The following is a 10,315-nucleotide window of genomic DNA, read 5'->3' on the forward strand; positions in this document are numbered from 1 at the left end:
AACTTCTTTTGATTCTGTTCTTACAATTATTAGTTCGGTAGATGAAAGATATTCCAGAGCTATTTTATGCAGTTTTTTAATAAAGCAACTGCTTCATTCAAATTTTTCAGGGGAGATAAGTACCAGTCATTTAGTTTTTCTGGGGCATAAGATGTGCAGAAGATGGTGGTGAGTGATGACTTCCGGGACAGGCCTTGTGGTACAAGTGGCTGTGAGTGGCAGGTGGCAGGGAGCAGAGGAATGAGGCCCAGAGGACTTCACCTGTGCCGCCCACCATGCACGTTGGTCCTACAGGGGCGCCTTGTACCTGCTGATTGCTTTCTGCTGAGACTGAAGCAGGATGGCTTTCACACAGGACCCACTCCTGTGACTGGGCTCTGCACAATTCCCTTCCCACTGGGCTTTTGGAACTCCATCCTTCCAAGCAAGGCAAGTGGCATGCAGTTGAGTGATGAGAGTGAAGGCATTGCATCCTGACATGAGATGGCTTGGATTTCTAAAAAAAATTAATTGATCATAAACCTCAGTTGTTTGCTATTAATGACTAAACACATATCTATCACCACACTGAGGTGGAAGCCTGCTGATCAGGGCAAGGGGATCAGGCAGCTACACAAATGTGTCTGGGCCAGGGTATAGTAGAGGTAACAGGTGTTGCAGGTATGGTGGGGAGAGGGTTGGAGATGGTTCAGAAGAGGGAGAGAAAATGACTGCGTGGGAGGAACACTGACACTTCTGGAAGCAGGTCATTTGAAATATTGAAGAGCTCATGGGATTTAAATGTGTGGCTATGGGAAGAGGAGAAGAGGGTATGCCTGGTAGAAGAGCTGCCTAATGTATCGAGTATTCATGGCAGACCAAGATAGATCCAGTTAGGACAATATAGAGGGCTGTGAATGCTCAGATGAGGCGTTTGAAATTAAATTCTTAGCTTTCAAAATAAGAAGCACAATATTCTTAGGAGAAGGTGGTGCTTTCAGCAGAGACTCTCAGTAAGCAATTATAGATAAAATAATGTCCACAGAATGGTCAAGCATCTTGCTCAAGCTCACCCAGACAGCCTGGCTCTCAGATCCACACTGCCGGGCACCATGTTCTGTTACTGAAGGGGCTCCCAGGATTCCGGAGAAGCTACTCCAGGGAAGATAAAGAGTCAGGATGGGCTCGCTGGCCTCAGGGCAGACAGCGCTTCCCAGGCAGGTGTCCATGAGGAACCTGGAAAGGCAAGTGAGAACTTGGGAGACAACCCAGGGCAGAGGGTGGTCCATCTATGCACCCTCTCCATGGTCTTGAACATTAAAGATTTGTTGATGGATGAGATCCTTGAGAGACAGAAGAGATGTGAGGAGAGAGCCCTGGGGGAATCCATCTCACCGAGTGGGAGCCTGAGGCCTCAGGAGGCAGGACCCAGGCCTACAAAGCATTTTTCTGTGACTAGGGAGTGATGGGGAGGGCTTTGGAGAATGTACCAGACACACTACATACTTGGCGGAGGAGAGGAGGGCTCCAGGGCTCACCACTGCTCACTCCATCTCCCAGGAGTATGGCGCATGTTCACAGGTGCCATTCCTGGCACTAGGGATTCGGAGATGATACTGCATGTTTATGTAGGAAAGTTTGTGTTGACATGGATGCCTGGAGTCAAGCTGCCAATCTCTGAGTTACAAAATCACCACACTGAAGATTCCTGAGCCACCCAGAACTTAGCACGAGGCCAGATATGCTATTTGACGTTGGGGATTGAGTGAGACAGGAAGGCTCTATCTCCAAGGCTCACCCACACCATAGGGCCTCTGCTCCCAGCTGGCACGGCTCAGAGCTAAAGCCAAGGGGTGCTTTGCCTACTCACTGTGCCTAATGGTTCCCTAGGCCTGGTGGGCAGGTTAGGCTAATGCCAGAATTCAATGCCTCCCTGCATAGGATCATGGGGGTGGACAGACCATGGAGGGCCAAGCGAAGGTGCTGTCACAGCGGGAGTTTTAGGAGGTAATGATGAACAGCCCAATGTTGCAGAGAAGTTGACAGGATGACCACATGAGGGGGAACCACATGATTTCTCGTGTGAAAGTTTAGTGCACTATATCTATTCTCCTCTTTTTCCTGGTGAGAAGAAAGAATCCATAGCCCAGCAAAAAAAAAAAAAATCTATTCTCTAGCCTTTTCAGCACATAGGTGTGGTCATTTAAGTTCTGACCAAAGAGATGTAAGAGAACGTGTTATGTGGTACTCCTTAAATGGATGTTGCTATGGGCTGAACTGTGCATACTCTCACTCCCCACCAAATTCATATGTTGAAGTCCTAACACCTAGTACCTCAGAATGTGGCTTTTTATTTATTTACATTTTTTTTTTTTTTTGAGATGGAGTCTTCCACTGTCACCTAGGCTGGAGTGCAGTGGCAAAATCTCGGCTCACTGTAACCGCTGCCTCCTGGGTTCAAGCAATTCTCATGCCTCAGCCTCCCAAGTAGCTGGGATTATAGACACCCACAACCATGCCCGGCTAATTTTTCTATTTTTAGTAGAGACAGGGTTTCACTATGTTGGCCAGGCTGGTCTTGAACTCCTGACCTCAGTGATCCACCTGCCTCAGACTCCCAAAGTGCTGGGATTACAGGTGTGAGACACCGCACTCGGCCAGAATGTGACTTTTTAAAGATAAGGGTTTTTGAAAAGGTAACTAAGTTAAAGTAAGGCATTACAGTGGGTTCTAATTCAATATGACTGGCAACTTTATAATAGGAAGATTTGATCACAGACACACATAGAGGAAAACACAGCAAAAAAAAGTAGCCATTACATGCCCAGGAAAGACACCTCAGAAGAAACCAACCCTGCCTACACCTTGATCTTGGATCTCTAGTCTCCAGGACTGTGGAGCAATGAATTTCTGTTGTTTAAGCCGCTGAGATTTGCCATGTTATATTACAGCAGCCCTTGGAAGGGAATCCAGATGCTTGAAGGGGACTGGCCCAGCCAAGAGGGTACTCATGACCTGTTCTCCCTTCCTTCTTTCCACATGTGTGAGCCTGTTTTCTGTTGCATATAACATAATACCAGAATCTGAGTAATTTATAAAGAAAATGTTTTATATATATATATATATATATATATATATAGTTCTGGAGGCTGAGAAGTCCCGGGTCAAGGGGCTGCATCTGGTGAGGGTATTCTTGCTGGTGGGGACTCTGCAGAGTCCTGAGGTGATACAGGGCATCACATGGCCAAGGGGCTGGGTGTGCCAGTTCAGGTCTCTCTTCCATGTCTTATAAATCCTCCAGTTCCCCTCCCATGATAACCCATTCATTAATCCATCAATTCATTAATCCATAAACAAATTCATCCATTCATGAGGACAGAGCCCTCATGATCCACCACCTCTTAAAAGACCCACTTCTCAATAACACCACATTGGGGACCACGTTTCAACATGAGTTTTGGGAGGGGACATTCAAGTCATAAAACCACCTTTTCTTCGTTCCTTTACTTCTTCCTCCTTCCCTCTCTCCCTTCTGTCCTTTCTTTCTTTTTCTTTCCTGTGGTCTAATAAGCAGACACAAAGACTGGTGGCAGCAGCCATCCTGTCCCCTGAGGGGGCCTCCAGGATGAAAGGCACATGAAGGCAGCAGTGGAGCAGGAAGGGGAAGAAGCCCAGGTTCCTTCTGCTATCTTGGGGTCCCAGATGGCCACCTCCTGACTTATTTATGTATGTGAAGAGATCTCTATGTGTATTAATGTTCATGAGAGGCTTCAATGTGTCCCCATGAAAAAACAGATGTTGAAGTCCTAAAGTCTGGTCTCTATGAATATGACTTTATTTGAAATTAGGGTGTTTGCCAATGCGATCTAACTGAGAGTGGGCCCTAATTTAGTATGACTGTGTGCTTACAGAAAGAGGGGAATTTGAAGGCAGACACATTTAGAAGATGGAGGCAGAGATTAGATTTATGCAACAGCAAGCCAAGAAATGCCAATGGTTGATGACGCTATGGTGTGAAGATTTGTCTTCTCCAAAACTCATGTTGAAATTTAATCCCCAAGGTAGCAGTATGGAAAGGTAAAGCCTTGGTCTGCCCTCGTGAATGGATTAATCTATTGATGGATCAATGGGTTAATGGATTATCACGGGAGGGGAACTGGTGGTTTTATATTAGGAGGAAGAGATACCTGGGCTAACATGCTCCACTTCCTCATCATATGACGTCCCGTGCTACCATGAGACTCTACAGAGTTCCCAGCAGCAAGAAGACCCTCAGTAGATATGAACCCCTGACCTTGGACTTCTCAGCCTCCATGACTGTAAGAAATATGTGCCTTTTCTTTTTAAATTACCCAGTTTCCAGTATCCTGTTGCGAGCAACAGGAAAATGACTAAGATATCTGGTAACAACTGAAAGTAAAGAGAGAAAGTATGGCCCTGCTAAGATCTTGACTCCAGACTTCCACCCTCTAGAACTATGGGAGAAGAAATTTTTGTTGCTTTGAGCCCCCCAGTTTATGACCTACTTTGTTATGGCTGCCCTAGGAAGCCAATCCATTCTCAAACTTCAGTCTCCCTTGACTAGCAGGTAAACCAAATTCCTAACAAAAGGCCACTGGGAACCCTGGATCTAGCAGTTTTACTAGAACAATAGGGGCAGGATCCAAACTGGAAGGTAACAAAGGCATAACTGAGGAGGAAGTGACTGTGGAGTAGACTCTTGTTTCAAGGTCCTTAGGAAAAATATTTAATTTCTCTAAGTCTCAGTTTTCTCATCCCTAGCATGGAGATAACAACAGCACATAGTTTTGTGGTTAAGCAAAATAAATGAGTGACTGCCTGTTAAGTGCTTAGCATCAGGCAGGAAAACAAATAAGCAGTCTCACATTAAATAAATGGAAACAATATTTTAAAGATGTAAATGCTTAATATACATTGTAGATTGAAATGGCTTCTATTAATATGTTCAGCAATTCACCCTTTCTTAGTCTGTAGTACTAGCAGTGTGTTCTGGAAGAAAAGGACACCATTCCTGCTATTCAGAAGTTAATAGATGAATGCAGTCACTGCTTCTGCTACTAATAACAATCCTACCTCTGTAAGTATGGAAAAGGCAACCCAGAGAGCCGAGTTAGGATGAGAACATCAATTGGCCGCCTATCAAGAAGGGGGGCAGCCCAACTCCTGAGCTGTGAATCTCACTGTTCTGTGATGAAAACAGAATAGAAATAGACAAAAAGAACCTAAAATTAAGATATTTTTCAAATCAAAAGTGAAAAAAGAGATAAGGGAAGTACTTTATAATTGGAAAGCATTATTATTTAAAAGCATTGTCAGAAAGAATTAGGGAGTGGAGAAGCTGTTCAGCCAAGATCAAGGGTTTGCATACATGACTCTTTGATCACACAGGTTTTGAGCGAGTCATAAAATATTTACAGTGCAGAAGCCACTGGACAATGCCTAAGACAAAATCTAATTATATCCTCAAGCCAAAGGGTCACCACCTGATGATGGGACTCCGCAGGGCCCAGAACCAGGGCTCTGATGGCCACGTTAGTCTGTGCCCATTGTGTCCTGTTGCCCCTAGGTTCAGGGCTCACCAAATTCCTCAAGAAAAGTCCAGGTTCATGGATTCCACTTTCCCCATGGCATTCAACTCTCCCACCTTCCAGCTGGCCCTAGAATCTTCCATCTTTCCTGTCTATATACTACCTCATGATTTTTCAGAGTTGCTTGCAAAGAGTATATAAATATCACATAGCACACAGTTCAGAGGGTTTAGCTGGTGACTGAGCTGTACCTGAAGAAACCTAGAACCTGAGGAGATAGGACATGCCCATCTCACATTGTTCTCTTAGGCTTTGTGACCTCACCCATCTCCCCACTGATACTCTGAGCCCTTTAAAGGATGGCCTCTCACCTCCATACCCAGCACTTTCTGCAGGTCTGACTCAATGAATATTCATAAATGAATGCATGAAATTCTAATGAATGTGTAAGTGGTGGGGGTAAAAATATCTAGAGAGGAAAGACTAGTTCGGGGCATAGAAGACGTCATTCATAGGGTGGCACAAGAGTGGATCCCGAGGATGCTGAAGAGTTCCCTGAGCAAGGGAAGTGGGGCAGCCTTGGAGACGGAAGAGCATTGTATGCAGGGCTGCTCCTCGCTCTGCTGAGGAAGGGTGAGAAGTTCAGGCTCCTGAGGAGTAAGGGGCAGGCATCGATTTGCCTGAGACAAGCCTGGATATTAGATCTGCCTAGACCAGGAATGAGAGGACCTCCCTGTTGGAGAACTTGGGGTCTCTCTGGAGGGAGACTGAGCATGAAGGATGGATCTGACAAACAGGATGACAGCAACTGATTTGAGGTCTAGAAAAACCATGGGTTGGTTACCAATAGATGGAGGAGAGCAGGTCAGGAAATCAAGAGACCAGATGAAAAATGAGAAAGTTTTGACCCAAGAGGGTGAACTTTGGACAGAAAGGGGAAGGGATCTAAAAGGCATTTTCCAGACACAAGTTTTGACTCATGTGGGAAGTGAAGAAAAGGTTTTTATCCTCAGAGTCTGGGCAGATAATGATGCTCATTTTTGAGACAGGTAGTACTAAAGATGACAGAGCAGAGAGGGGAGCTGAGGGTTCAGTCTGGATTTGTCAAGTTCATGTCACCTGGGGGACATCCCAGTGAGAATGTCCTACTCGAGGGCTTTAAATTATAAAGTTAGAGCTTTGAGATTCAACAATACCTGTAAAGAAGATCTGCAGATCATCACAGAAACGTGACTATATTTCAATATTGCTTTGAATAAAGGGATGCTGACATTGTGCACTGGAGCTTACCATGTGAAAATCAATTTTCCACACTTTGGAGTCCACAACACACACTCACAACCTTCCCCTCATTAACATCCCTACCACCACCTTCCCTGCTTATGGCATAGATGACCAAGATTAGAAATATGATTTAGCCCATCTGAGAATGCCCAAAGTAGGCAGGTTGTTCTAGGATCGTGTAACTAAAAGCAGTGCCTCTTGGACTGATGGTCTCAAGTCCAATTTCTATCTCTTTTCCCAACCTAGTGTTTTGACCATTCAATCTACTATATGCTAAGCTTTAAAACTCCCATGAGATGTGTTGGAGGAGTCCTTAATGCAGAGGGCATTGGATACCTGGCCTGAGCACAGCTCAGAAGAGAAGCTGGAGATTGTAGGTGGGTGTGGGGCTGTCAAAGCTATCTCTGCAGAGGGAAGGTCGAGCGAGAATATCTTCAGAGTCAACACAAGATTTCTGTGCATCTGAATAAGGTGAAGTAGGAACTAGAGGCATCTGAAAGCTGAAGCATGTGCATTAGAACCAGACTTAAGTCCAAGTCCTGGCTTCAGCACTTTTTTTTTTTTCTTTTTTTCTCGAGGCGGAGTTTTGCCCTTGTCGCCAGGCTGGAATGCAATGGCACAATCTCTGCTCACTGCACCTCCACCTTCTGGGTTTGAGCAATTCTCCTGCCTCAGCCTCCTGAGTAGCTGGGGTTATAGGCACCCGCCACCATACCCGGCTAATTTTTGTATTCTTAGTAGAGATGGGGTTTCACCACATTGGCCAGGGTGGTCTCAAACTCCTGACCTCAGGATCTCAGGTGATCTGCCTGCCTTGGTCTTGGTTAAATGGGAGGATTGGTGGATCTTGCCTGTTGGGCTGTTACACAAACAAAGTGTAATTCTACCCATGGAGACTGCACCATACTGACCGGTACTGGTAAGTGTTTGGTAAATTCGTGTGGTCAGATGGGGAAAGCCAGTTTGTCTGTGTTCTTTGTCATAGAATTGCTTTCTCATGGGTCTTGCCCTTTTCTGTGCCCTTGAAGACACAGGGCTTTGCACCAGATGCCTGACAGCTAGTAAATGTTCAAGAAAAGAAAGAACAATCCCAGGCAGTAAATCAAAGGACAGTTTCTAATAAGAGAAACAACAGAACAAAGAATACAGGAAACATTTGAAAGATCCAGAACCATAACATAAAATAACAGTGTGTCTGGACCTATAAATAATAACGTGTGCTATGGGGGAGAAATGGTTCCCTTTTGATAGGTTTGTAAAACCAGATGAAGGAAGCAGAGGAACATGTGAACTTCCATCTCTTGAAACTGGCACTCACCAAAGGAATGCAGATGAGCACAGTTGCCCAACTATAACGTGGACTGAGAAACAGCCTAAATGTAATAAAATTGATGGTGCCTAATTGTCCAGGGGTTTAGTCCACAGGGTACAAAGTGGGAAGGGTGTGGCCTGATTCTGCAGCACCATTAATTAATTGAGAGCAGGTTAATGAGGTTTGCCAAGAATATCCTAACTCATAATGGCCTGGGAGCATGATCAAAGTGAAAAGCATAATGCAGGGAACTCATCAAAACTAGAATTATGAGTTAAAAATGAGATGCAGCTTGGAAATAATGCAAACAAACCTATCTGGAGAAAAATGATCAGAAACAACCAGAGAATGCAGTAGGGGGCTCCAGCAAGAAAAGCAATGGAAATGGAAGGACAGTAACAGATTAAATATGGGAAGAACAGAATGGGCTGCATGAGCTGGAAAAGGTTAAAGTAATGAGTACTCTTCTGCCAAGTATAACTGTTATGAACCCAAGAAGGTGTGGTTCTGCCTTTCTAGCTGGTTGCATCTCAGGGAAAGACTGAGGTGATGGTTGCGGATATGAAGAGGTCCTAACACATAGGACCTGTGTTAGCTCCAGTGACCTTCAACTTGCTACCTGCACTCCTCATGCCTCAGTGTCTTTGCCTGCAAAGTGCATATAAAAATAACAACCACCTCCATGCTACAGGGTTCTTGTGAGGAATAGATGACTAAAGATGGGAAAAAATTGAAAATTATAACTGAACATTGTAAAGGGTTTTGCAAACAACAGTCATGGGTTCAAACAAAAAAAAAAGCTAATAAAAAAAAAGTTCTACAGATGCAGTGGCTTCATTGATTTACCTGTGAAAGTGAGATTTTTTTAGTCCTCTGGAGTTTTCCTCTGCAGTGAGAATTAAATTTGTTGATACCCGTGAAATGTATACAATATATCATACATACGTATGTATATAAGAAATATACAAAATGACATTTCACATATATATGAAATAGTGACATATATTTCACATGTACATGACATGTATAGAAAAGTATCTGGCAATAGAAAATGTTTGAGACACGTAAATGACTTTTACACAATGTGTCACTGCTTCTTTGTAAATCAGTTTCTCTCACAAGAATGCACTAGAATGTGTGCTCCTTGAGGGTCAGAGCCACGTTATCTATGCTTTATATTTCAGCAAAAAGCACTGTGTTTGACACCCAGAGATATCTCTGATTGAAAGGGCAACAATGATAATGACAGTTAACATTTATTAATGCTTACTTTGCATGAGGGATTATGTTAGGTCCTTTACCTTTCTTAATCATCATGAAATCATTTGAATTAGGTATTATCATGTGTCTTATTTTACTGATGAAGAAGCAGGTACAGAGAAGTGACATGAAATTCCTAAATTACACAGTAAGAGGTGGAGCAGAGATGGAGTCCATGCCGGGATTTGTACCACACCACAGTCTGGTCTTCTCAGTATTAAAAAGGAAGGAATAAAAGCATGGATGAACAAGTGAATGAAAGAATGAAAGCATGAGTGAATGAGTGAGTGGCAGGACAATTATCTAACATATTGAAGCTGCAGCCTGCCTTCCAAAACCTGAGAATCTTACTTGGGAACAACGCACACATTAAACAATCCAAGAGCAACTAGTGATGGATAATGTTTATATATGCACAGAAGTCAACACCCAGAAAGCTAGCTGGGAAAGTGGGCTCCTTGGATCCTCCCACAGTTTTCTTGGGCCTCATTTGAATTTCTTTATACACACACACATATATATATACATATATATATATATATATATTTTTGAGACAGAGTCTCGCCCTGTCACCCAGGCTGGAGTGCAGTGGCGCAATCTTTGCTCACTGCAAGCTCCGCCTCCCAGGTTCATGCCATTATCCTGCCTCAGCCTCCCGAGTAGCTGGGACTACAGGCACCCACCACCATGCCCGGCTAACTTTTCGTATTTTTTAGTAGAGACGGAGTCTCACTGTGTTAGCCAGGATGGTCTCAATCTCCTGACATCGTGATCTGTCCTCCTCGGCCTCCCAAAGTGCTGGGATTACAGGTTTGAGCCACCACACCCAGCTGTCTCTATATATTTTTTAAATTCTGGGGTACATGTGCAGAACATGCAGGTTTGTTACATAGGTATACACGTGCCATGGTGGTTTGCTGCACCCATCAAC

General features: G+C 44.1%; 1 long non-coding RNA gene across 1 annotated transcript in view; it reads left to right on the forward strand.

The window, feature by feature from the left end:
* The first annotated feature begins 4,010 nt into the window (after positions 1-4,010).
* Positions 4,011-10,315, forward strand: part of LOC105547891 — a 75,174-nt gene continuing 68,869 nt past the window's right edge. Inside the window, exon 1 of the long non-coding RNA XR_001007304.1 lies at positions 4,011-4,298. This is a non-coding gene — a long non-coding RNA (uncharacterized LOC105547891). The remainder of the gene's footprint in view (positions 4,299-10,315) is intronic.

This window comes from Mandrillus leucophaeus, unplaced genomic scaffold (assembly GCF_000951045.1).
Source record: "Mandrillus leucophaeus isolate KB7577 unplaced genomic scaffold, Mleu.le_1.0 Scaffold4, whole genome shotgun sequence".
In the NCBI taxonomy this organism is placed as follows: domain Eukaryota; kingdom Metazoa; phylum Chordata; class Mammalia; order Primates; family Cercopithecidae; genus Mandrillus; species Mandrillus leucophaeus.